The 22,995-nt window shown below is 53.2% G+C and overlaps 1 protein-coding gene and 26 non-coding genes across 27 annotated transcripts in view; all 27 read right to left on the bottom strand.

The window, feature by feature from the left end:
- The window catches only part of LOC144990914 (uncharacterized), a 236,496-nt gene that overhangs the window by 25,788 nt on the left and 187,713 nt on the right, over nucleotides 1-22,995 (bottom strand). The window lies entirely within an intron of this gene.
- On the bottom strand, nucleotides 1,959-2,077 carry LOC111947238 (5S ribosomal RNA). Its single transcript, XR_002873061.1, has one exon. It is a non-coding gene; the product is annotated as a 5S ribosomal RNA (ribosomal RNA).
- On the bottom strand, nucleotides 2,637-2,755 carry LOC144991419 (5S ribosomal RNA). The gene has a single exon (XR_013655403.1). It is a non-coding gene; the product is annotated as a 5S ribosomal RNA (ribosomal RNA).
- LOC111947229 (5S ribosomal RNA) lies at nucleotides 3,315-3,433 on the bottom strand. Its single transcript, XR_002873052.1, has one exon. It is a non-coding gene; the product is annotated as a 5S ribosomal RNA (ribosomal RNA).
- On the bottom strand, nucleotides 4,008-4,126 carry LOC144991417 (5S ribosomal RNA). Its single transcript, XR_013655401.1, has one exon. It is a non-coding gene; the product is annotated as a 5S ribosomal RNA (ribosomal RNA).
- LOC144991416 (5S ribosomal RNA) lies at nucleotides 4,686-4,804 on the bottom strand. The gene has a single exon (XR_013655400.1). It is a non-coding gene; the product is annotated as a 5S ribosomal RNA (ribosomal RNA).
- On the bottom strand, nucleotides 5,364-5,482 carry LOC144991415 (5S ribosomal RNA). The gene has a single exon (XR_013655399.1). It is a non-coding gene; the product is annotated as a 5S ribosomal RNA (ribosomal RNA).
- Nucleotides 6,042-6,160, bottom strand: LOC111947245 (5S ribosomal RNA). Its single transcript, XR_013655398.1, has one exon. It is a non-coding gene; the product is annotated as a 5S ribosomal RNA (ribosomal RNA).
- On the bottom strand, nucleotides 10,147-10,265 carry LOC111947241 (5S ribosomal RNA). The gene has a single exon (XR_002873064.1). It is a non-coding gene; the product is annotated as a 5S ribosomal RNA (ribosomal RNA).
- LOC111947240 (5S ribosomal RNA) lies at nucleotides 10,835-10,953 on the bottom strand. The gene has a single exon (XR_002873063.1). It is a non-coding gene; the product is annotated as a 5S ribosomal RNA (ribosomal RNA).
- LOC144991414 (5S ribosomal RNA) lies at nucleotides 11,518-11,636 on the bottom strand. Its single transcript, XR_013655397.1, has one exon. It is a non-coding gene; the product is annotated as a 5S ribosomal RNA (ribosomal RNA).
- On the bottom strand, nucleotides 12,206-12,324 carry LOC144991413 (5S ribosomal RNA). Its single transcript, XR_013655396.1, has one exon. It is a non-coding gene; the product is annotated as a 5S ribosomal RNA (ribosomal RNA).
- Nucleotides 12,884-13,002, bottom strand: LOC144991412 (5S ribosomal RNA). The gene has a single exon (XR_013655395.1). It is a non-coding gene; the product is annotated as a 5S ribosomal RNA (ribosomal RNA).
- LOC144991410 (5S ribosomal RNA) lies at nucleotides 13,572-13,690 on the bottom strand. The gene has a single exon (XR_013655393.1). It is a non-coding gene; the product is annotated as a 5S ribosomal RNA (ribosomal RNA).
- On the bottom strand, nucleotides 14,250-14,368 carry LOC144991409 (5S ribosomal RNA). Its single transcript, XR_013655392.1, has one exon. It is a non-coding gene; the product is annotated as a 5S ribosomal RNA (ribosomal RNA).
- On the bottom strand, nucleotides 14,928-15,046 carry LOC111947233 (5S ribosomal RNA). The gene has a single exon (XR_002873056.1). It is a non-coding gene; the product is annotated as a 5S ribosomal RNA (ribosomal RNA).
- LOC144991408 (5S ribosomal RNA) lies at nucleotides 15,616-15,734 on the bottom strand. Its single transcript, XR_013655391.1, has one exon. It is a non-coding gene; the product is annotated as a 5S ribosomal RNA (ribosomal RNA).
- Nucleotides 16,294-16,412, bottom strand: LOC144991407 (5S ribosomal RNA). Its single transcript, XR_013655390.1, has one exon. It is a non-coding gene; the product is annotated as a 5S ribosomal RNA (ribosomal RNA).
- LOC144991406 (5S ribosomal RNA) lies at nucleotides 16,982-17,100 on the bottom strand. The gene has a single exon (XR_013655389.1). It is a non-coding gene; the product is annotated as a 5S ribosomal RNA (ribosomal RNA).
- LOC144991405 (5S ribosomal RNA) lies at nucleotides 17,660-17,778 on the bottom strand. The gene has a single exon (XR_013655388.1). It is a non-coding gene; the product is annotated as a 5S ribosomal RNA (ribosomal RNA).
- LOC144991404 (5S ribosomal RNA) lies at nucleotides 18,348-18,466 on the bottom strand. The gene has a single exon (XR_013655387.1). It is a non-coding gene; the product is annotated as a 5S ribosomal RNA (ribosomal RNA).
- LOC144991403 (5S ribosomal RNA) lies at nucleotides 19,036-19,154 on the bottom strand. Its single transcript, XR_013655386.1, has one exon. It is a non-coding gene; the product is annotated as a 5S ribosomal RNA (ribosomal RNA).
- LOC144991402 (5S ribosomal RNA) lies at nucleotides 19,714-19,832 on the bottom strand. Its single transcript, XR_013655385.1, has one exon. It is a non-coding gene; the product is annotated as a 5S ribosomal RNA (ribosomal RNA).
- LOC144991400 (5S ribosomal RNA) lies at nucleotides 20,392-20,510 on the bottom strand. The gene has a single exon (XR_013655383.1). It is a non-coding gene; the product is annotated as a 5S ribosomal RNA (ribosomal RNA).
- LOC144991399 (5S ribosomal RNA) lies at nucleotides 21,070-21,188 on the bottom strand. The gene has a single exon (XR_013655382.1). It is a non-coding gene; the product is annotated as a 5S ribosomal RNA (ribosomal RNA).
- LOC144991398 (5S ribosomal RNA) lies at nucleotides 21,748-21,866 on the bottom strand. The gene has a single exon (XR_013655381.1). It is a non-coding gene; the product is annotated as a 5S ribosomal RNA (ribosomal RNA).
- Nucleotides 22,426-22,544, bottom strand: LOC144991397 (5S ribosomal RNA). The gene has a single exon (XR_013655380.1). It is a non-coding gene; the product is annotated as a 5S ribosomal RNA (ribosomal RNA).

The raw sequence follows: 22,995 nt of genomic DNA, 5'->3' as shown, positions 1-22,995 counted from the left end.
CCGGGACATCTCCTGGCTGCTCGCAGCCGCCTGCCGACCGAGAACCCCTTTCTCCACAGTGGATTGACCTCCTGCGCTGGACGCTCCGCAGGGAGCAGCAGACACTGGGGCATTACGCTCAGAGTCAGACAGGTGTCCCTCAGACATGGCGCTGCTCTCCTCCACGCTCTCATCAGACCCCTGTTCTTCAGACATGCCGTCCTCATCTGACTCATCACTGAGCTGTTCCTCACTCTCAGCAGAGGCCTCCCCGCCCTCATTTCCACCGAGGCAGCTACAGTCAGTCATCCTATGCAGACACACAGAGCATTTAGAAACAGATGACGTGCACTCCCTGGCGTAATGTCCCTGAACCCCGCATTTGTTACAGAGAAATTCGGGGCAATCTCTGACAATGTGTCCGGGTCTGATACAGATCCTGCACACCTTCACCTGCTTGTCGTGAATTACTCTAAAGAATTCTGGTCCAGTCACCGTGTCAAATTTGGCGGAATACGGCAGAGATTGAACGCTGTCATTAAATTTTACTTTGACAAACCGAGTCCCGTCCGCCACACTGGTTCCTGGCCACATCCTCCTTTTAATGGGAGACACAGCAGACACTTTCCACCCCTCTAATTTCGCCAAAATCTCCTCGTCAGTAACATAAGCAGGCAGTCCCAAAAATGAAACAACGAGCTCATCATTCGCAATTTTCCGACCTTGAACTGTCGTGTTCCCTATTTTGAAACCGTCCAACAGTCTATCCCTCCCGACAGCGTTAGAGAAGGTTAATTCGTAGCGCTTGCTTCCCACTGCCCGACACGCCACCACGCCCCCACATATTAACCGGCTGTACTTAATCAACTCATTAACCGACACAGGTTCATCACCCAATAATTCAACGTGAATTGTCAAGTCTCGATCATAAATAATTTTAGGACACTCGCCATCATTAACACCCAGTGACTTATTCACACCACCCTCCGTGACTGAAGCAGGCCTTGCCGCTGCACCTGCAGACGCCGGACCTGCCACGCCGACAAACTGTACATTTTTCTCCGGATTAGATTTCTGTCCAATACCCAGAGAATGCCCCCCTTCTGAAGCCATGCTCAGAACACGGGGGCATCATAAATACGGAAAGAAAACCTCAGTGAGTGACACCAACACATATAAAAGAGAAGGCAAAACCCAAAGAAAAAAAAGAGAAGAAAAAAGAAGAAAAAAGTCTAAGGCTCCCCAGCAGTTAAAACTGTGGGGAGCAAGGGAAAAAAAGAGGAAAGGAGCAAAAAAGAAAGACAAAAGAGAGAAACAAGGAGAGAGAAATCTCAGACGCCGAAAACCTCACCAGATACAAACCACAAAGCCACACCCCCCTGCACACGCGTGTTCAGGGTGGTATGGCCGTAAGCGAAGGGTTGTGTGGAGCAGAGCCCTTTAAGCGCTGCGTGCACCACACTCCAGCCTGCTCCCAGCACCCCCTTCACCCACTCACTCTGTGGCGCTGATTGGTGCACCTGCTGAGCGGACACACCCACCTGCAGCCAAAACGGTGACCTTTCACCCCAGCAGGTGCGTCAAAGAGGCCTTGGATGCGCACACACACACCTGCGCGGCCTCGTCACCCAGACTGCAGCGTTTCTAGAGGGTGCAGGCGTGTGCATTTGCACCTCGGTGCTGACTGCTCTGAAGCTCGCTCAAGAGTTTGGAAGAAGCCCGGACGGTCATGTCAGAGAAAAAAAAAAAAAAAAAAAGAAAGAAAAGAAAAGAAAAGAAAAGAAAAGAAACCCAAAGCTGTGTGTTGGATTTCCTGGCAAGTGCGCTCTCTGGTGGCCGTATGTGTCACAGAAGGGTCGTGTCAGAGAGAAAAAAGAGGAAGACACATTTGCACGACAAGGAAACCAAAGTACCCAAACCCGTGTGTGTGTGTGAGAGTGATTTTCCTTCTCTTTGGTGGATGCCAGCAAAAGCGGGAAAACTTACAGCACCTGGTATTCCCAGGCGGTCTCCCATCCAAGTACTAACCAGGCCCGACCCTGCTTAGCTTCCGAGATCGGACGAGATCGGGCGTGTTCAGGGTGGTATGGCCGTAAGCGAAGGGTTGTGTGGAGCAGAGCATTTTAAGCGCTGCGTGCACCACACTCCAGCCTGCTCCCAGCACCCCCTTCACCCACTCACTCTGTGGCGCTGATTGGTGCACCTGCTGAGCGGACACACCCACCTGCAGCCAAAACGGTGACCTTTCACCCCAGCAGGTGCGTCAAAGAGGCCTTGGATGCGCACACACACACCTGCGCGGCCTCGTCACCCAGACTGCAGCGTTTCTAGAGGGTGCAGGCGTGTGCATTTGCACCTCGGTGCTGACTGCTCTGAAGCTCGCTCAAGAGTTTGGAAGAAGCCCGGACGGTCATGTCAGAGAAAAAAAAAAAAAAAAAAAGAAAGAAAAGAAAAGAAAAGAAAAGAAACCCAAAGCTGTGTGTTGGATTTCCTGGCAAGTGCGCTCTCTGGTGGCCGTATGTGTCACAGAAGGGTCGTGTCAGAGAGAAAAAAGAGGAAGACACATTTGCACGACAAGGAAACCAAAGTACCCAAACCCGTGTGTGTGTGTGAGAGTGATTTTCCTTCTCTTTGGTGGATGCCAGCAAAAGCGGGAAAACTTACAGCACCTGGTATTCCCAGGCGGTCTCCCATCCAAGTACTAACCAGGCCCGACCCTGCTTAGCTTCCGAGATCGGACGAGATCGGGCGTGTTCAGGGTGGTATGGCCGTAAGCGAAGGGTTGTGTGGAGCAGAGCCCTTTAAGCGCTGCGTGCACCACACTCCAGCCTGCTCCCAGCACCCCCTTCACCCACTCACTCTGTGGCGCTGATTGGTGCACCTGCTGAGCGGACACACCCACCTGCAGCCAAAACGGTGACCTTTCACCCCAGCAGGTGCGTCAAAGAGGCCTTGGATGCGCACACACACACCTGCGCGGCCTCGTCACCCAGACTGCAGCGTTTCTAGAGGGTGCAGGCGTGTGCATTTGCACCTCGGTGCTGACTGCTCTGAAGCTCGCTCAAGAGTTTGGAAGAAGCCCGGACGGTCATGTCAGAGAAAAAAAAAAAAAAAAAAAGAAAGAAAAGAAAAGAAAAGAAAAGAAACCCAAAGCTGTGTGTTGGATTTCCTGGCAAGTGCGCTCTCTGGTGGCCGTATGTGTCACAGAAGGGTCGTGTCAGAGAGAAAAAAGAGGAAGACACATTTGCACGACAAGGAAACCAAAGTACCCAAACCCGTGTGTGTGTGTGAGAGTGATTTTCCTTCTCTTTGGTGGATGCCAGCAAAAGCGGGAAAACTTACAGCACCTGGTATTCCCAGGCGGTCTCCCATCCAAGTACTAACCAGGCCCGACCCTGCTTAGCTTCCGAGATCGGACGAGATCGGGCGTGTTCAGGGTGGTATGGCCGTAAGCGAAGGGTTGTGTGGAGCAGAGCCCTTTAAGCGCTGCGTGCACCACACTCCAGCCTGCTCCCAGCACCCCCTTCACCCACTCACTCTGTGGCGCTGATTGGTGCACCTGCTGAGCGGACACACCCACCTGCAGCCAAAACGGTGACCTTTCACCCCAGCAGGTGCGTCAAAGAGGCCTTGGATGCGCACACACACACCTGCGCGGCCTCGTCACCCAGACTGCAGCGTTTCTAGAGGGTGCAGGCGTGTGCGTTTGCACCTCGGTGCTGACTGCTCTGAAGCTCGCTCAAGAGTTTGGAAGAAGCCCGGACGGTCATGTCAGAGAAAAAAAAAAAAAAAAAAAGAAAGAAAAGAAAAGAAAAGAAAAGAAAAGAAAAGAAAAGAAACCCAAAGCTGTGTGTTGGATTTCCTGGCAAGTGCGCTCTCTGGTGGCCGTATGTGTCACAGAAGGGTCGTGTCAGAGAGAAAAAAGAGGAAGACACATTTGCACGACAAGGAAACCAAAGTACCCAAACCCGTGTGTGTGTGTGAGAGTGATTTTCCTTCTCTTTGGTGGATGCCAGCAAAAGCGGGAAAACTTACAGCACCTGGTATTCCCAGGCGGTCTCCCATCCAAGTACTAACCAGGCCCGACCCTGCTTAGCTTCCGAGATCGGACGAGATCGGGCGTGTTCAGGGTGGTATGGCCGTAAGCGAAGGGTTGTGTGGAGCAGAGCCCTTTAAGCGCTGCGTGCACCACACTCCAGCCTGCTCCCAGCACCCCCTTCACCCACTCACTCTGTGGCGCTGATTGGTGCACCTGCTGAGCGGACACACCCACCTGCAGCCAAAACGGTGACCTTTCACCCCAGCAGGTGCGTCAAAGAGGCCTTGGATGCGCACACACACACCTGCGCGGCCTCGTCACCCAGACTGCAGCGTTTCTAGAGGGTGCAGGCGTGTGCGTTTGCACCTCGGTGCTGACTGCTCTGAAGCTCGCTCAAGAGTTTGGAAGAAGCCCGGACGGTCATGTCAGAGAAAAAAAAAAAAAAAAAAAGAAAGAAAAGAAAAGAAAAGAAAAGAAACCCAAAGCTGTGTGTTGGATTTCCTGGCAAGTGCGCTCTCTGGTGGCCGTATGTGTCACAGAAGGGTCGTGTCAGAGAGAAAAAAGAGGAAGACACATTTGCACGACAAGGAAACCAAAGTACCCAAACCCGTGTGTGTGTGTGAGAGTGATTTTCCTTCTCTTTGGTGGATGCCAGCAGAAGCGGGAAAACTTACAGCACCTGGTATTCCCAGGCGGTCTCCCATCCAAGTACTAACCAGGCCCGACCCTGCTTAGCTTCCGAGATCGGACGAGATCGGGCGTGTTCAGGGTGGTATGGCCGTAAGCGAAGGGTTGTGTGGAGCAGAGCCCTTTAAGCGCTGCGTGCACCACACTCCAGCCTGCTCCCAGCACCCCCTTCACCCACTCACTCTGTGGCGCTGATTGGTGCACCTGCTGAGCGGACACACCCACCTGCAGCCAAAACGGTGACCTTTCACCCCAGCAGGTGCGTCAAAGAGGCCTTGGATGCGCACACACACACCTGCGCGGCCTCGTCACCCAGACTGCAGCGTTTCTAGAGGGTGCAGGCGTGTGCATTTGCACCTCGGTGCTGACTGCTCTGAAGCTCGCTCAAGAGTTTGGAAGAAGCCCGGACGGTCATGTCAGAGAAAAAAAAAAAAAAAAAAAGAAAGAAAAGAAAAGAAAAGAAAAGAAACCCAAAGCTGTGTGTTGGATTTCCTGGCAAGTGCGCTCTCTGGTGGCCGTATGTGTCACAGAAGGGTCGTGTCAGAGAGAAAAAAGAGGAAGACACATTTGCACGACAAGGAAACCAAAGTACCCAAACCCGTGTGTGTGTGTGAGAGTGATTTTCCTTCTCTTTGGTGGATGCCAGCAAAAGCGGGAAAACTTACAGCACCTGGTATTCCCAGGCGGTCTCCCATCCAAGTACTAACCAGGCCCGACCCTGCTTAGCTTCCGAGATCGGACGAGATCGGGCGTGTTCAGGGTGGTATGGCCGTAAGCGAAGGGTTGTGTGGAGCAGAGCCCTTTAAGCGCTGCGTGCACCACACTCCAGCCTGCTCCCAGCACCCCCTTCACCCACTCACTCTGTGGCGCTGATTGGTGCACCTGCTGAGCGGACACACCCACCTGCAGCCAAAACGGTGACCTTTCACCCCAGCAGGTGCGTCAAAGAGGCCTTGGATGCGCACACACACACCTGCGCGGCCTCGTCACCCAGACTGCAGCGTTTCTAGAGGGTGCAGGCGTGTGCGTTTGCACCTCGGTGCTGACTGCTCTGAAGCTCGCTCAAGAGTTTGGAAGAAGCCCGGACGGTCATGTCAGAGAAAAAAAAAAAAAAAAAAAGAAAGAAAAGAAAAGAAAAGAAAAGAAACCCAAAGCTGTGTGTTGGATTTCCTGGCAAGTGCGCTCTCTGGTGGCCGTATGTGTCACAGAAGGGTCGTGTCAGAGAGAAAAAAGAGGAAGACACATTTGCACGACAAGGAAACCAAAGTACCCAAACCCGTGTGTGTGTGTGAGAGTGATTTTCCTTCTCTTTGGTGGATGCCAGCAGAAGCGGGAAAACTTACAGCACCTGGTATTCCCAGGCGGTCTCCCATCCAAGTACTAACCAGGCCCGACCCTGCTTAGCTTCCGAGATCGGACGAGATCGGGCGTGTTCAGGGTGGTATGGCCGTAAGCGAAGGGTTGTGTGGAGCAGAGCCCTTTAAGCGCTGCGTGCACCACACTCCAGCCTGCTCCCAGCACCCCCTTCACCCACTCACTCTGTGGCGCTGATTGGTGCACCTGCTGAGCGGACACACCCACCTGCAGCCAAAACGGTGACCTTTCACCCCAGCAGGTGCGTCAAAGAGGCCTTGGATGCGCACACACACACCTGCGCGGCCTCGTCACCCAGACTGCAGCGTTTCTAGAGGGTGCAGGCGTGTGCATTTGCACCTCGGTGCTGACTGCTCTGAAGCTCGCTCAAGAGTTTGGAAGAAGCCCGGACGGTCATGTCAGAGAAAAAAAAAAAAAAAAAAAGAAAGAAAAGAAAAGAAAAGAAACCCAAAGCTGTGTGTTGGATTTCCTGGCAAGTGCGCTCTCTGGTGGCCGTATGTGTCACAGAAGGGTCGTGTCAGAGAGAAAAAAGAGGAAGACACATTTGCACGACAAGGAAACCAAAGTACCCAAACCCGTGTGTGTGTGTGAGAGTGATTTTCCTTCTCTTTGGTGGATGCCAGCAAAAGCGGGAAAACTTACAGCACCTGGTATTCCCAGGCGGTCTCCCATCCAAGTACTAACCAGGCCCGACCCTGCTTAGCTTCCGAGATCGGACGAGATCGGGCGTGTTTTTTTTTTTTTTTTTTTTTATCTTTTTTAATAAAGGAAATTAAAAATCTGTACATAATTGAGTCATTCTTACAAACAAAACAGATGGAGAAACCAGGACAAAAAACAAAATAAACTACATCGTCTCTACAAACAGAACATACATAAGGTAAATATTCTACCTGAACTCCACTCCACCATTCACATACACATATATTCTATAACACAAGAAACACTTTACAAAGTCCACCTGATTCCATCCTCATAAGAGCCAACAGACGCCCGTACAAACTTCTCATAAAACTACCCCCATCTGTCCATCGTCTTCCATTTCTCCGCATCCCAAAAATGAATGGCCCTCATCCAGTCCTCCTCCACGGACCGCTCAAAAGCACACCTGGGCGTCAGCGTGGCTCACAGCTCCATGGACCCCAAGCTGTTCTCCACTGCAGGAACCATCTCGATGCACCACTCGGTAGGATCAGTGTCCACGCCTCTTCTTCCACCCCGACCTGTAGGATACGGGCCTCAGGTCTCCTCACAGCCCCAGGGACCACAGATTCTGTTCCTCTTGCTGCAGGAAACCATTTCGGTACACCAGTCCGTAGGATCAGCGTCCACACTCCTTTTCTGACGCCAAGACCTGTAGGATCTCACAAACAAAACAAAAAACCCCAAACCCCTACAAAAAGAAACCCACCACCGCAGGTAATTTGGTCGACAGAAAACTAAAACAAAAACAATTTCCGAGATTACCGATCCAAGCCCTCTGTCTGTACAACACGCCCCTCTAAAATTCAACAGAAAACGCACCTCTACGGTATACAGGGACATTACGCAGGATTCTTCTTAGACTTCAGCCTGTTCACCTGAGACCGTGTCCTCCGCTGAGCCCATGCAATCGCAGCATCATCCATGTCCTCATCCACCATGTCCTTAATTAATGCACCAGGCCCACTGTTCGCTCCCCCATCCAGTCTTTGGGCCAGACAAACAGGTGTCTCACGCACGCTGCCCGCCACCCTGCCACGGAGATCTGACTCTCCCTGCGCAGAGGACGAAGCGCTGCGCTCCACAGACACCCCCTTCGAGACGAGGTTCACACCCTCTCTCGCCCGGACAGGGGCAGAGTCAGCGCCACGGCGCTGAGCTCCCCCCCCCACGGGAACGGATAGTAACGAGGCAGGGCCCACCGCGGGAGCCCCCCCCGCCCGGATAGGGGCAGCGTCAGCGTTCTGGTGCTGCACACCCCCCTTCACGGGAACAGATAGTAACGAGGCAGGGCTCACTGCTGGAGCCCCCCCCGCCCGGATAGAAGCAGCGGCAGCGTTCTGGTGCCGCTCGCCCCCCTTCACGGGAACAGCGGCGCTCGCCGGCAGGAGCCCCTTGGAAACCCCCGCCCCCCGGGACATCTCCTGGCTGCTCGCAGCCGCCTGCCGACCGAGAACCCCTTTCTCCACAGTGGATTGACCTCCTGCGCTGGACGCTCCGCAGGGAGCAGCAGACACTGGGGCATTACGCTCAGAGTCAGACAGGTGTCCCTCAGACATGGCGCTGCTCTCCTCCACGCTCTCATCAGACCCCTGTTCTTCAGACATGCCGTCCTCATCTGACTCATCACTGAGCTGTTCCTCACTCTCAGCAGAGGCCTCCCCGCCCTCATTTCCACCGAGGCAGCTACAGTCAGTCATCCTATGCAGACACACAGAGCATTTAGAAACAGATGACGTGCACTCCCTGGCGTAATGTCCCTGAACCCCGCATTTGTTACAGAGAAATTCGGGGCAATCTCTGACAATGTGTCCGGGTCTGATACAGATCCTGCACACCTTCACCTGCTTGTCGTGAATTACTCTAAAGAATTCTGGTCCAGTCACCGTGTCAAATTTGGCGGAATACGGCAGAGATTGAACGCTGTCATTAAATTTTACTTTGACAAACCGAGTCCCGTCCGCCACACTGGTTCCTGGCCACATCCTCCTTTTAATGGGAGACACAGCAGACACTTTCCACCCCTCTAATTTCGCCAAAATCTCCTCGTCAGTAACATAAGCAGGCAGTCCCAAAAATGAAACAACGAGCTCATCATTCGCAATTTTCCGACCTTGAACTGTCGTGTTCCCTATTTTGAAACCGTCCAACAGTCTATCCCTCCCGACAGCGTTAGAGAAGGTTAATTCGTAGCGCTTGCTTCCCACTGCCCGACACGCCACCACGCCCCCACATATTAACCGGCTGTACTTAATCAACTCATTAACCGACACAGGTTCATCACCCAATAATTCAACGTGAATTGTCAAGTCTCGATCATAAATAATTTTAGGACACTCGCCATCATTAACACCCAGTGACTTATTCACACCACCCTCCGTGACTGAAGCAGGCCTTGCCGCTGCACCTGCAGACGCCGGACCTGCCACGCCGACAAACTGTACATTTTTCTCCGGATTAGATTTCTGTCCAATACCCAGAGAATGCCCCCCTTCTGAAGCCATGCTCAGAACACGGGGGCATCATAAATACGGAAAGAAAACCTCAGTGAGTGACACCAACACATATAAAAGAGAAGGCAAAACCCAAAGAAAAAAAAGAGAAGAAAAAAGAAGAAAAAAGTCTAAGGCTCCCCAGCAGTTAAAACTGTGGGGAGCAAGGGAAAAAAAGAGGAAAGGAGCAAAAAAGAAAGACAAAAGAGAGAAACAAGGAGAGAGAAATCTCAGACGCCGAAAACCTCACCAGATACAAACCACAAAGCCACACCCCCCTGCACACGCGTGTTCAGGGTGGTATGGCCGTAAGCGAAGGGTTGTGTGGAGCAGAGCCCTTTAAGCGCTGCGTGCACCACACTCCAGCCTGCTCCCAGCACCCCCTTCACCCACTCACTCTGTGGCGCTGATTGGTGCACCTGCTGAGCGGACACACCCACCTGCAGCCAAAACGGTGACCTTTCACCCCAGCAGGTGCGTGAAAGAGGCCTTGGATGCGCACACACACACCTGCGCGGCCTCGTCACCCAGACTGCAGCGTTTCTAGAGGGTGCAGGCTTGTGCATTTGCACCTCGGTGCTGACTGCTCTGAAGCTCGCTCAAGAGTTTGGAAGAAGCCCGGACGGTCATGTCAGAGAAAAAAAAAAAAAAAAAAAGAAAGAAAAGAAAAGAAAAGAAAAGAAACCCAAAGCTGTGTGTTGGATTTCCTGGCAAGTGCGCTCTCTGGTGGCCGTATGTGTCACAGAAGGGTCGTGTCAGAGAGAAAAAAGAGGAAGACACATTTGCACGACAAGGAAACCAAAGTACCCAAACCCGTGTGTGTGTGTGAGAGTGATTTTCCTTCTCTTTGGTGGATGCCAGCAAAAGCGGGAAAACTTACAGCACCTGGTATTCCCAGGCGGTCTCCCATCCAAGTACTAACCAGGCCCGACCCTGCTTAGCTTCCGAGATCGGACGAGATCGGGCGTGTTCAGGGTGGTATGGCCGTAAGCGAAGGGTTGTGTGGAGCAGAGCCCTTTAAGCGCTGCGTGCACCACACTCCAGCCTGCTCCCAGCACCCCCTTCACCCACTCACTCTGTGGCGCTGATTGGTGCACCTGCTGAGCGGACACACCCACCTGCAGCCAAAACGGTGACCTTTCACCCCAGCAGGTGCGTCAAAGAGGCCTTGGATGCGCACACACACACCTGCGCGGCCTCGTCACCCAGACTGCAGCGTTTCTAGAGGGTGCAGGCGTGTGCATTTGCACCTCGGTGCTGACTGCTCTGAAGCTCGCTCAAGAGTTTGGAAGAAGCCCGGACGGTCATGTCAGAGAAAAAAAAAAAAAAAAAAAGAAAGAAAAGAAAAGAAAAGAAAAGAAAAGAAAAGAAACCCAAAGCTGTGTGTTGGATTTCCTGGCAAGTGCGCTCTCTGGTGGCCGTATGTGTCACAGAAGGGTCGTGTCAGAGAGAAAAAAGAGGAAGACACATTTGCACGACAAGGAAACCAAAGTACCCAAACCCGTGTGTGTGTGTGAGAGTGATTTTCCTTCTCTTTGGTGGATGCCAGCAAAAGCGGGAAAACTTACAGCACCTGGTATTCCCAGGCGGTCTCCCATCCAAGTACTAACCAGGCCCGACCCTGCTTAGCTTCCGAGATCGGACGAGATCGGGCGTGTTCAGGGTGGTATGGCCGTAAGCGAAGGGTTGTGTGGAGCAGAGCCCTTTAAGCGCTGCGTGCACCACACTCCAGCCTGCTCCCAGCACCCCCTTCACCCACTCACTCTGTGGCGCTGATTGGTGCACCTGCTGAGCGGACACACCCACCTGCAGCCAAAACGGTGACCTTTCACCCCAGCAGGTGCGTCAAAGAGGCCTTGGATGCGCACACACACACCTGCGCGGCCTCGTCACCCAGACTGCAGCGTTTCTAGAGGGTGCAGGCGTGTGCATTTGCACCTCGGTGCTGACTGCTCTGAAGCTCGCTCAAGAGTTTGGAAGAAGCCCGGACGGTCATGTCAGAGAAAAAAAAAAAAAAAAAAAGAAAGAAAAGAAAAGAAAAGAAAAGAAAAGAAACCCAAAGCTGTGTGTTGGATTTCCTGGCAAGTGCGCTCTCTGGTGGCCGTATGTGTCACAGAAGGGTCGTGTCAGAGAGAAAAAAGAGGAAGACACATTTGCACGACAAGGAAACCAAAGTACCCAAACCCGTGTGTGTGTGTGAGAGTGATTTTCCTTCTCTTTGGTGGATGCCAGCAAAAGCGGGAAAACTTACAGCACCTGGTATTCCCAGGCGGTCTCCCATCCAAGTACTAACCAGGCCCGACCCTGCTTAGCTTCCGAGATCGGACGAGATCGGGCGTGTTCAGGGTGGTATGGCCGTAAGCGAAGGGTTGTGTGGAGCAGAGCATTTTAAGCGCTGCGTGCACCACACTCCAGCCTGCTCCCAGCACCCCCTTCACCCACTCACTCTGTGGCGCTGATTGGTGCACCTGCTGAGCGGACACACCCACCTGCAGCCAAAACGGTGACCTTTCACCCCAGCAGGTGCGTCAAAGAGGCCTTGGATGCGCACACACACACCTGCGCGGCCTCGTCACCCAGACTGCAGCGTTTCTAGAGGGTGCAGGCGTGTGCATTTGCACCTCGGTGCTGACTGCTCTGAAGCTCGCTCAAGAGTTTGGAAGAAGCCCGGACGGTCATGTCAGAGAAAAAAAAAAAAAAAAAAAGAAAGAAAAGAAAAGAAAAGAAAAGAAAAGAAAAGAAACCCAAAGCTGTGTGTTGGATTTCCTGGCAAGTGCGCTCTCTGGTGGCCGTATGTGTCACAGAAGGGTCGTGTCAGAGAGAAAAAAGAGGAAGACACATTTGCACGACAAGGAAACCAAAGTACCCAAACCCGTGTGTGTGTGTGAGAGTGATTTTCCTTCTCTTTGGTGGATGCCAGCAAAAGCGGGAAAACTTACAGCACCTGGTATTCCCAGGCGGTCTCCCATCCAAGTACTAACCAGGCCCGACCCTGCTTAGCTTCCGAGATCGGACGAGATCGGGCGTGTTCAGGGTGGTATGGCCGTAAGCGAAGGGTTGTGTGGAGCAGAGCCCTTTAAGCGCTGCGTGCACCACACTCCAGCCTGCTCCCAGCACCCCCTTCACCCACTCACTCTGTGGCGCTGATTGGTGCACCTGCTGAGCGGACACACCCACCTGCAGCCAAAACGGTGACCTTTCACCCCAGCAGGTGCGTCAAAGAGGCCTTGGATGCGCACACACACACCTGCGCGGCCTCGTCACCCAGACTGCAGCGTTTCTAGAGGGTGCAGGCGTGTGCGTTTGCACCTCGGTGCTGACTGCTCTGAAGCTCGCTCAAGAGTTTGGAAGAAGCCCGGACGGTCATGTCAGAGAAAAAAAAAAAAAAAAAAAGAAAGAAAAGAAAAGAAAAGAAAAGAAACCCAAAGCTGTGTGTTGGATTTCCTGGCAAGTGCGCTCTCTGGTGGCCGTATGTGTCACAGAAGGGTCGTGTCAGAGAGAAAAAAGAGGAAGACACATTTGCACGACAAGGAAACCAAAGTACCCAAACCCGTGTGTGTGTGTGAGAGTGATTTTCCTTCTCTTTGGTGGATGCCAGCAGAAGCGGGAAAACTTACAGCACCTGGTATTCCCAGGCGGTCTCCCATCCAAGTACTAACCAGGCCCGACCCTGCTTAGCTTCCGAGATCGGACGAGATCGGGCGTGTTCAGGGTGGTATGGCCGTAAGCGAAGGGTTGTGTGGAGCAGAGCCCTTTAAGCGCTGCGTGCACCACACTCCAGCCTGCTCCCAGCACCCCCTTCACCCACTCACTCTGTGGCGCTGATTGGTGCACCTGCTGAGCGGACACACCCACCTGCAGCCAAAACGGTGACCTTTCACCCCAGCAGGTGCGTCAAAGAGGCCTTGGATGCGCACACACACACCTGCGCGGCCTCGTCACCCAGACTGCAGCGTTTCTAGAGGGTGCAGGCGTGTGCATTTGCACCTCGGTGCTGACTGCTCTGAAGCTCGCTCAAGAGTTTGGAAGAAGCCCGGACGGTCATGTCAGAGAAAAAAAAAAAAAAAAAAAGAAAGAAAAGAAAAGAAAAGAAAAGAAAAGAAAAGAAACCCAAAGCTGTGTGTTGGATTTCCTGGCAAGTGCGCTCTCTGGTGGCCGTATGTGTCACAGAAGGGTCGTGTCAGAGAGAAAAAAGAGGAAGACACATTTGCACGACAAGGAAACCAAAGTACCCAAACCCGTGTGTGTGTGTGAGAGTGATTTTCCTTCTCTTTGGTGGATGCCAGCAAAAGCGGGAAAACTTACAGCACCTGGTATTCCCAGGCGGTCTCCCATCCAAGTACTAACCAGGCCCGACCCTGCTTAGCTTCCGAGATCGGACGAGATCGGGCGTGTTCAGGGTGGTATGGCCGTAAGCGAAGGGTTGTGTGGAGCAGAGCCCTTTAAGCGCTGCGTGCACCACACTCCAGCCTGCTCCCAGCACCCCCTTCACCCACTCACTCTGTGGCGCTGATTGGTGCACCTGCTGAGCGGACACACCCACCTGCAGCCAAAACGGTGACCTTTCACCCCAGCAGGTGCGTCAAAGAGGCCTTGGATGCGCACACACACACCTGCGCGGCCTCGTCACCCAGACTGCAGCGTTTCTAGAGGGTGCAGGCGTGTGCATTTGCACCTCGGTGCTGACTGCTCTGAAGCTCGCTCAAGAGTTTGGAAGAAGCCCGGACGGTCATGTCAGAGAAAAAAAAAAAAAAAAAAAGAAAGAAAAGAAAAGAAAAGAAAAGAAACCCAAAGCTGTGTGTTGGATTTCCTGGCAAGTGCGCTCTCTGGTGGCCGTATGTGTCACAGAAGGGTCGTGTCAGAGAGAAAAAAGAGGAAGACACATTTGCACGACAAGGAAACCAAAGTACCCAAACCCGTGTGTGTGTGTGAGAGTGATTTTCCTTCTCTTTGGTGGATGCCAGCAAAAGCGGGAAAACTTACAGCACCTGGTATTCCCAGGCGGTCTCCCATCCAAGTACTAACCAGGCCCGACCCTGCTTAGCTTCCGAGATCGGACGAGATCGGGCGTGTTCAGGGTGGTATGGCCGTAAGCGAAGGGTTGTGTGGAGCAGAGCCCTTTAAGCGCTGCGTGCACCACACTCCAGCCTGCTCCCAGCACCCCCTTCACCCACTCACTCTGTGGCGCTGATTGGTGCACCTGCTGAGCGGACACACCCACCTGCAGCCAAAACGGTGACCTTTCACCCCAGCAGGTGCGTCAAAGAGGCCTTGGATGCGCACACACACACCTGCGCGGCCTCGTCACCCAGACTGCAGCGTTTCTAGAGGGTGCAGGCGTGTGCATTTGCACCTCGGTGCTGACTGCTCTGAAGCTCGCTCAAGAGTTTGGAAGAAGCCCGGACGGTCATGTCAGAGAAAAAAAAAAAAAAAAAAAGAAAGAAAAGAAAAGAAAAGAAAAGAAACCCAAAGCTGTGTGTTGGATTTCCTGGCAAGTGCGCTCTCTGGTGGCCGTATGTGTCACAGAAGGGTCGTGTCAGAGAGAAAAAAGAGGAAGACACATTTGCACGACAAGGAAACCAAAGTACCCAAACCCGTGTGTGTGTGTGAGAGTGATTTTCCTTCTCTTTGGTGGATGCCAGCAAAAGCGGGAAAACTTACAGCACCTGGTATTCCCAGGCGGTCTCCCATCCAAGTACTAACCAGGCCCGACCCTGCTTAGCTTCCGAGATCGGACGAGATCGGGCGTGTTCAGGGTGGTATGGCCGTAAGCGAAGGGTTGTGTGGAGCAGAGCCCTTTAAGCGCTGCGTGCACCACACTCCAGCCTGCTCCCAGCACCCCCTTCACCCACTCACTCTGTGGCGCTGATTGGTGCACCTGCTGAGCGGACACACCCACCTGCAGCCAAAACGGTGACCTTTCACCCCAGCAGGTGCGTCAAAGAGGCCTTGGATGCGCACACACACACCTGCGCGGCCTCGTCACCCAGACTGCAGCGTTTCTAGAGGGTGCAGGCGTGTGCATTTGCACCTCGGTGCTGACTGCTCTGAAGCTCGCTCAAGAGTTTGGAAGAAGCCCGGACGGTCATGTCAGAGAAAAAAAAAAAAAAAAAAAGAAAGAAAAGAAAAGAAAAGAAAAGAAAAGAAAAGAAACCCAAAGCTGTGTGTTGGATTTCCTGGCAAGTGCGCTCTCTGGTGGCCGTATGTGTCACAGAAGGGTCGTGTCAGAGAGAAAAAAGAGGAAGACACATTTGCACGACAAGGAAACCAAAGTACCCAAACCCGTGTGTGTGTGTGAGAGTGATTTTCCTTCTCTTTGGTGGATGCCAGCAAAAGCGGGAAAACTTACAGCACCTGGTATTCCCAGGCGGTCTCCCATCCAAGTACTAACCAGGCCCGACCCTGCTTAGCTTCCGAGATCGGACGAGATCGGGCGTGTTCAGGGTGGTATGGCCGTAAGCGAAGGGTTGTGTGGAGCAGAGCCCTTTAAGCGCTGCGTGCACCACACTCCAGCCTGCTCCCAGCACCCCCTTCACCCACTCACTCTGTGGCGCTGATTGGTGCACCTGCTGAGCGGACACACCCACCTGCAGCCAAAACGGTGACCTTTCACCCCAGCAGGTGCGTCAAAGAGGCCTTGGATGCGCACACACACACCTGCGCGGCCTCGTCACCCAGACTGCAGCGTTTCTAGAGGGTGCAGGCGTGTGCGTTTGCACCTCGGTGCTGACTGCTCTGAAGCTCGCTCAAGAGTTTGGAAGAAGCCCGGACGGTCATGTCAGAGAAAAAAAAAAAAAAAAAAAGAAAGAAAAGAAAAGAAAAGAAAAGAAACCCAAAGCTGTGTGTTGGATTTCCTGGCAAGTGCGCTCTCTGGTGGCCGTATGTGTCACAGAAGGGTCGTGTCAGAGAGAAAAAAGAGGAAGACACATTTGCACGACAAGGAAACCAAAGTACCCAAACCCGTGTGTGTGTGTGAGAGTGATTTTCCTTCTCTTTGGTGGATGCCAGCAGAAGCGGGAAAACTTACAGCACCTGGTATTCCCAGGCGGTCTCCCATCCAAGTACTAACCAGGCCCGACCCTGCTTAGCTTCCGAGATCGGACGAGATCGGGCGTGTTCAGGGTGGTATGGCCGTAAGCGAAGGGTTGTGTGGAGCAGAGCCCTTTAAGCGCTGCGTGCACCACACTCCAGCCTGCTCCCAGCACCCCCTTCACCCACTCACTCTGTGGCGCTGATTGGTGCACCTGCTGAGCGGACACACCCACCTGCAGCCAAAACGGTGACCTTTCACCCCAGCAGGTGCGTCAAAGAGGCCTTGGATGCGCACACACACACCTGCGCGGCCTCGTCACCCAGACTGCAGCGTTTCTAGAGGGTGCAGGCGTGTGCATTTGCACCTCGGTGCTGACTGCTCTGAAGCTCGCTCAAGAGTTTGGAAGAAGCCCGGACGGTCATGTCAGAGAAAAAAAAAAAAAAAAAAAGAAAGAAAAGAAAAGAAAAGAAAAGAAAAGAAAAGAAACCCAAAGCTGTGTGTTGGATTTCCTGGCAAGTGCGCTCTCTGGTGGCCGTATGTGTCACAGAAGGGTCGTGTCAGAGAGAAAAAAGAGGAAGACACATTTGCACGACAAGGAAACCAAAGTACCCAAACCCGTGTGTGTGTGTGAGAGTGATTTTCCTTCTCTTTGGTGGATGCCAGCAAAAGCGGGAAAACTTACAGCACCTGGTATTCCCAGGCGGTCTCCCATCCAAGTACTAACCAGGCCCGACCCTGCTTAGCTTCCGAGATCGGACGAGATCGGGCGTGTTCAGGGTGGTATGGCCGTAAGCGAAGGGTTGTGTGGAGCAGAGCCCTTTAAGCGCTGCGTGCACCACACTCCAGCCTGCTCCCAGCACCCCCTTCACCCACTCACTCTGTGGCGCTGATTGGTGCACCTGCTGAGCGGACACACCCACCTGCAGCCAAAACGGTGACCTTTCACCCCAGCAGGTGCGTCAAAGAGGCCTTGGATGCGCACACACACACCTGCGCGGCCTCGTCACCCAGACTGCAGCGTTTCTAGAGGGTGCAGGCGTGTGCATTTGCACCTCGGTGCTGACTGCTCTGAAGCTCGCTCAAGAGTTTGGAAGAAGCCCGGACGGTCATGTCAGAGAAAAAAAAAAAAAAAAAAAGAAAGAAAAGAAAAGAAAAGAAAAGAAACCCAAAGCTGTGTGTTGGATTTCCTGGCAAGTGCGCTCTCTGGTGGCCGTATGTGTCACAGAAGGGTCGTGTCAGAGAGAAAAAAGAGGAAGACACATTTGCACGACAAGGAAACCAAAGTACCCAAACCCGTGTGTGTGTGTGAGAGTGATTTTCCTTCTCTTTGGTGGATGCCAGCAAAAGCGGGAAAACTTACAGCACCTGGTATTCCCAGGCGGTCTCCCATCCAAGTACTAACCAGGCCCGACCCTGCTTAGCTTCCGAGATCGGACGAGATCGGGCGTGTTCAGGGTGGTATGGCCGTAAGCGAAGGGTTGTGTGGAGCAGAGCATTTTAAGCGCTGCGTGCACCACACTCCAGCCTGCTCCCAGCACCCCCTTCACCCACTCACTCTGTGGCGCTGATTGGTGCACCTGCTGAGCGGACACACCCACCTGCAGCCAAAACGGTGACCTTTCACCCCAGCAGGTGCGTCAAAGAGGCCTTGGATGCGCACACACACACCTGCGCGGCCTCGTCACCCAGACTGCAGCGTTTCTAGAGGGTGCAGGCGTGTGCATTTGCACCTCGGTGCTGACTGCTCTGAAGCTCGCTCAAGAGTTTGGAAGAAGCCCGGACGGTCATGTCAGAGAAAAAAAAAAAAAAAAAAAGAAAGAAAAGAAAAGAAAAGAAAAGAAAAGAAAAGAAACCCAAAGCTGTGTGTTGGATTTCCTGGCAAGTGCGCTCTCTGGTGGCCGTATGTGTCACAGAAGGGTCGTGTCAGAGAGAAAAAAGAGGAAGACACATTTGCACGACAAGGAAACCAAAGTACCCAAACCCGTGTGTGTGTGTGAGAGTGATTTTCCTTCTCTTTGGTGGATGCCAGCAAAAGCGGGAAAACTTACAGCACCTGGTATTCCCAGGCGGTCTCCCATCCAAGTACTAACCAGGCCCGACCCTGCTTAGCTTCCGAGATCGGACGAGATCGGGCGTGTTCAGGGTGGTATGGCCGTAAGCGAAGGGTTGTGTGGAGCAGAGCCCTTTAAGCGCTGCGTGCACCACACTCCAGCCTGCTCCCAGCACCCCCTTCACCCACTCACTCTGTGGCGCTGATTGGTGCACCTGCTGAGCGGACACACCCACCTGCAGCCAAAACGGTGACCTTTCACCCCAGCAGGTGCGTCAAAGAGGCCTTGGATGCGCACACACACACCTGCGCGGCCTCGTCACCCAGACTGCAGCGTTTCTAGAGGGTGCAGGCGTGTGCGTTTGCACCTCGGTGCTGACTGCTCTGAAGCTCGCTCAAGAGTTTGGAAGAAGCCCGGACGGTCATGTCAGAGAAAAAAAAAAAAAAAAAAAGAAAGAAAAGAAAAGAAAAGAAAAGAAAAGAAAAGAAACCCAAAGCTGTGTGTTGGATTTCCTGGCAAGTGCGCTCTCTGGTGGCCGTATGTGTCACAGAAGGGTCGTGTCAGAGAGAAAAAAGAGGAAGACACATTTGCACGACAAGGAAACCAAAGTACCCAAACCCGTGTGTGTGTGTGAGAGTGATTTTCCTTCTCTTTGGTGGATGCCAGCAAAAGCGGGAAAACTTACAGCACCTGGTATTCCCAGGCGGTCTCCCATCCAAGTACTAACCAGGCCCGACCCTGCTTAGCTTCCGAGATCGGACGAGATCGGGCGTGTTCAGGGTGGTATGGCCGTAAGCGAAGGGTTGTGTGGAGCAGAGCCCTTTAAGCGCTGCGTGCACCACACTCCAGCCTGCTCCCAGCACCCCCTTCACCCACTCACTCTGTGGCGCTGATTGGTGCACCTGCTGAGCGGACACACCCACCTGCAGCCAAAACGGTGACCTTTCACCCCAGCAGGTGCGTCAAAGAGGCCTTGGATGCGCACACACACACCTGCGCGGCCTCGTCACCCAGACTGCAGCGTTTCTAGAGGGTGCAGGCGTGTGCGTTTGCACCTCGGTGCTGACTGCTCTGAAGCTCGCTCAAGAGTTTGGAAGAAGCCCGGACGGTCATGTCAGAGAAAAAAAAAAAAAAAAAAAGAAAGAAAAGAAAAGAAAAGAAAAGAAACCCAAAGCTGTGTGTTGGATTTCCTGGCAAGTGCGCTCTCTGGTGGCCGTATGTGTCACAGAAGGGTCGTGTCAGAGAGAAAAAAGAGGAAGACACATTTGCACGACAAGGAAACCAAAGTACCCAAACCCGTGTGTGTGTGTGAGAGTGATTTTCCTTCTCTTTGGTGGATGCCAGCAGAAGCGGGAAAACTTACAGCACCTGGTATTCCCAGGCGGTCTCCCATCCAAGTACTAACCAGGCCCGACCCTGCTTAGCTTCCGAGATCGGACGAGATCGGGCGTGTTCAGGGTGGTATGGCCGTAAGCGAAGGGTTGTGTGGAGCAGAGCCCTTTAAGCGCTGCGTGCACCACACTCCAGCCTGCTCCCAGCACCCCCTTCACCCACTCACTCTGTGGCGCTGATTGGTGCACCTGCTGAGCGGACACACCCACCTGCAGCCAAAACGGTGACCTTTCACCCCAGCAGGTGCGTCAAAGAGGCCTTGGATGCGCACACACACACCTGCGCGGCCTCGTCACCCAGACTGCAGCGTTTCTAGAGGGTGCAGGCGTGTGCATTTGCACCTCGGTGCTGACTGCTCTGAAGCTCGCTCAAGAGTTTGGAAGAAGCCCGGACGGTCATGTCAGAGAAAAAAAAAAAAAAAAAAAGAAAGAAAAGAAAAGAAAAGAAAAGAAACCCAAAGCTGTGTGTTGGATTTCCTGGCAAGTGCGCTCTCTGGTGGCCGTATGTGTCACAGAAGGGTCGTGTCAGAGAGAAAAAAGAGGAAGACACATTTGCACGACAAGGAAACCAAAGTACCCAAACCCGTGTGTGTGTGTGAGAGTGATTTTCCTTCTCTTTGGTGGATGCCAGCAAAAGCGGGAAAACTTACAGCACCTGGTATTCCCAGGCGGTCTCCCATCCAAGTACTAACCAGGCCCGACCCTGCTTAGCTTCCGAGATCGGACGAGATCGGGCGTGTTCAGGGTGGTATGGCCGTAAGCGAAGGGTTGTGTGGAGCAGAGCCCTTTAAGCGCTGCGTGCACCACACTCCAGCCTGCTCCCAGCACCCCCTTCACCCACTCACTCTGTGGCGCTGATTGGTGCACCTGCTGAGCGGACACACCCACCTGCAGCCAAAACGGTGACCTTTCACCCCAGCAGGTGCGTCAAAGAGGCCTTGGATGCGCACACACACACCTGCGCGGCCTCGTCACCCAGACTGCAGCGTTTCTAGAGGGTGCAGGCGTGTGCGTTTGCACCTCGGTGCTGACTGCTCTGAAGCTCGCTCAAGAGTTTGGAAGAAGCCCGGACGGTCATGTCAGAGAAAAAAAAAAAAAAAAAAAGAAAGAAAAGAAAAGAAAAGAAAAGAAACCCAAAGCTGTGTGTTGGATTTCCTGGCAAGTGCGCTCTCTGGTGGCCGTATGTGTCACAGAAGGGTCGTGTCAGAGAGAAAAAAGAGGAAGACACATTTGCACGACAAGGAAACCAAAGTACCCAAACCCGTGTGTGTGTGTGAGAGTGATTTTCCTTCTCTTTGGTGGATGCCAGCAAAAGCGGGAAAACTTACAGCACCTGGTATTCCCAGGCGGTCTCCCATCCAAGTACTAACCAGGCCCGACCCTGCTTAGCTTCCGAGATCGGACGAGATCGGGCGTGTTCAGGGTGGTATGGCCGTAAGCGAAGGGTTGTGTGGAGCAGAGCATTTTAAGCGCTGCGTGCACCACACTCCAGCCTGCTCCCAGCACCCCCTTCACCCACTCACTCTGTGGCGCTGATTGGTGCACCTGCTGAGCGGACACACCCACCTGCAGCCAAAACGGTGACCTTTCACCCCAGCAGGTGCGTCAAAGAGGCCTTGGATGCGCACACACACACCTGCGCGGCCTCGTCACCCAGACTGCAGCGTTTCTAGAGGGTGCAGGCGTGTGCATTTGCACCTCGGTGCTGACTGCTCTGAAGCTCGCTCAAGAGTTTGGAAGAAGCCCGGACGGTCATGTCAGAGAAAAAAAAAAAAAAAAAAAGAAAGAAAAGAAAAGAAAAGAAAAGAAACCCAAAGCTGTGTGTTGGATTTCCTGGCAAGTGCGCTCTCTGGTGGCCGTATGTGTCACAGAAGGGTCGTGTCAGAGAGAAAAAAGAGGAAGACACATTTGCACGACAAGGAAACCAAAGTACCCAAACCCGTGTGTGTGTGTGAGAGTGATTTTCCTTCTCTTTGGTGGATGCCAGCAAAAGCGGGAAAACTTACAGCACCTGGTATTCCCAGGCGGTCTCCCATCCAAGTACTAACCAGGCCCGACCCTGCTTAGCTTCCGAGATCGGACGAGATCGGGCGTGTTCAGGGTGGTATGGCCGTAAGCGAAGGGTTGTGTGGAGCAGAGCCCTTTAAGCGCTGCGTGCACCACACTCCAGCCTGCTCCCAGCACCCCCTTCACCCACTCACTCTGTGGCGCTGATTGGTGCACCTGCTGAGCGGACACACCCACCTGCAGCCAAAACGGTGACCTTTCACCCCAGCAGGTGCGTCAAAGAGGCCTTGGATGCGCACACACACACCTGCGCGGCCTCGTCACCCAGACTGCAGCGTTTCTAGAGGGTGCAGGCGTGTGCGTTTGCACCTCGGTGCTGACTGCTCTGAAGCTCGCTCAAGAGTTTGGAAGAAGCCCGGACGGTCATGTCAGAGAAAAAAAAAAAAAAAAAAAGAAAGAAAAGAAAAGAAAAGAAAAGAAACCCAAAGCTGTGTGTTGGATTTCCTGGCAAGTGCGCTCTCTGGTGGCCGTATGTGTCACAGAAGGGTCGTGTCAGAGAGAAAAAAGAGGAAGACACATTTGCACGACAAGGAAACCAAAGTACCCAAACCCGTGTGTGTGTGTGAGAGTGATTTTCCTTCTCTTTGGTGGATGCCAGCAGAAGCGGGAAAACTTACAGCACCTGGTATTCCCAGGCGGTCTCCCATCCAAGTACTAACCAGGCCCGACCCTGCTTAGCTTCCGAGATCGGACGAGATCGGGCGTGTTCAGGGTGGTATGGCCGTAAGCGAAGGGTTGTGTGGAGCAGAGCCCTTTAAGCGCTGCGTGCACCACACTCCAGCCTGCTCCCAGCACCCCCTTCACCCACTCACTCTGTGGCGCTGATTGGTGCACCTGCTGAGCGGACACACCCACCTGCAGCCAAAACGGTGACCTTTCACCCCAGCAGGTGCGTCAAAGAGGCCTTGGATGCGCACACACACACCTGCGCGGCCTCGTCACCCAGACTGCAGCGTTTCTAGAGGGTGCAGGCGTGTGCATTTGCACCTCGGTGCTGACTGCTCTGAAGCTCGCTCAAGAGTTTGGAAGAAGCCCGGACGGTCATGTCAGAGAAAAAAAAAAAAAAAAAAAGAAAGAAAAGAAAAGAAAAGAAAAGAAACCCAAAGCTGTGTGTTGGATTTCCTGGCAAGTGCGCTCTCTGGTGGCCGTATGTGTCACAGAAGGGTCGTGTCAGAGAGAA

Source organism: Oryzias latipes, chromosome 3, assembly GCF_053564925.1.
Source record: "Oryzias latipes strain Hd-rR chromosome 3, Olatipes_Hd-rR_3.1".
Classification (NCBI taxonomy): domain Eukaryota; kingdom Metazoa; phylum Chordata; class Actinopteri; order Beloniformes; family Adrianichthyidae; genus Oryzias; species Oryzias latipes.
This window is presented reverse-complemented; position numbering and strand designations above follow the sequence as displayed.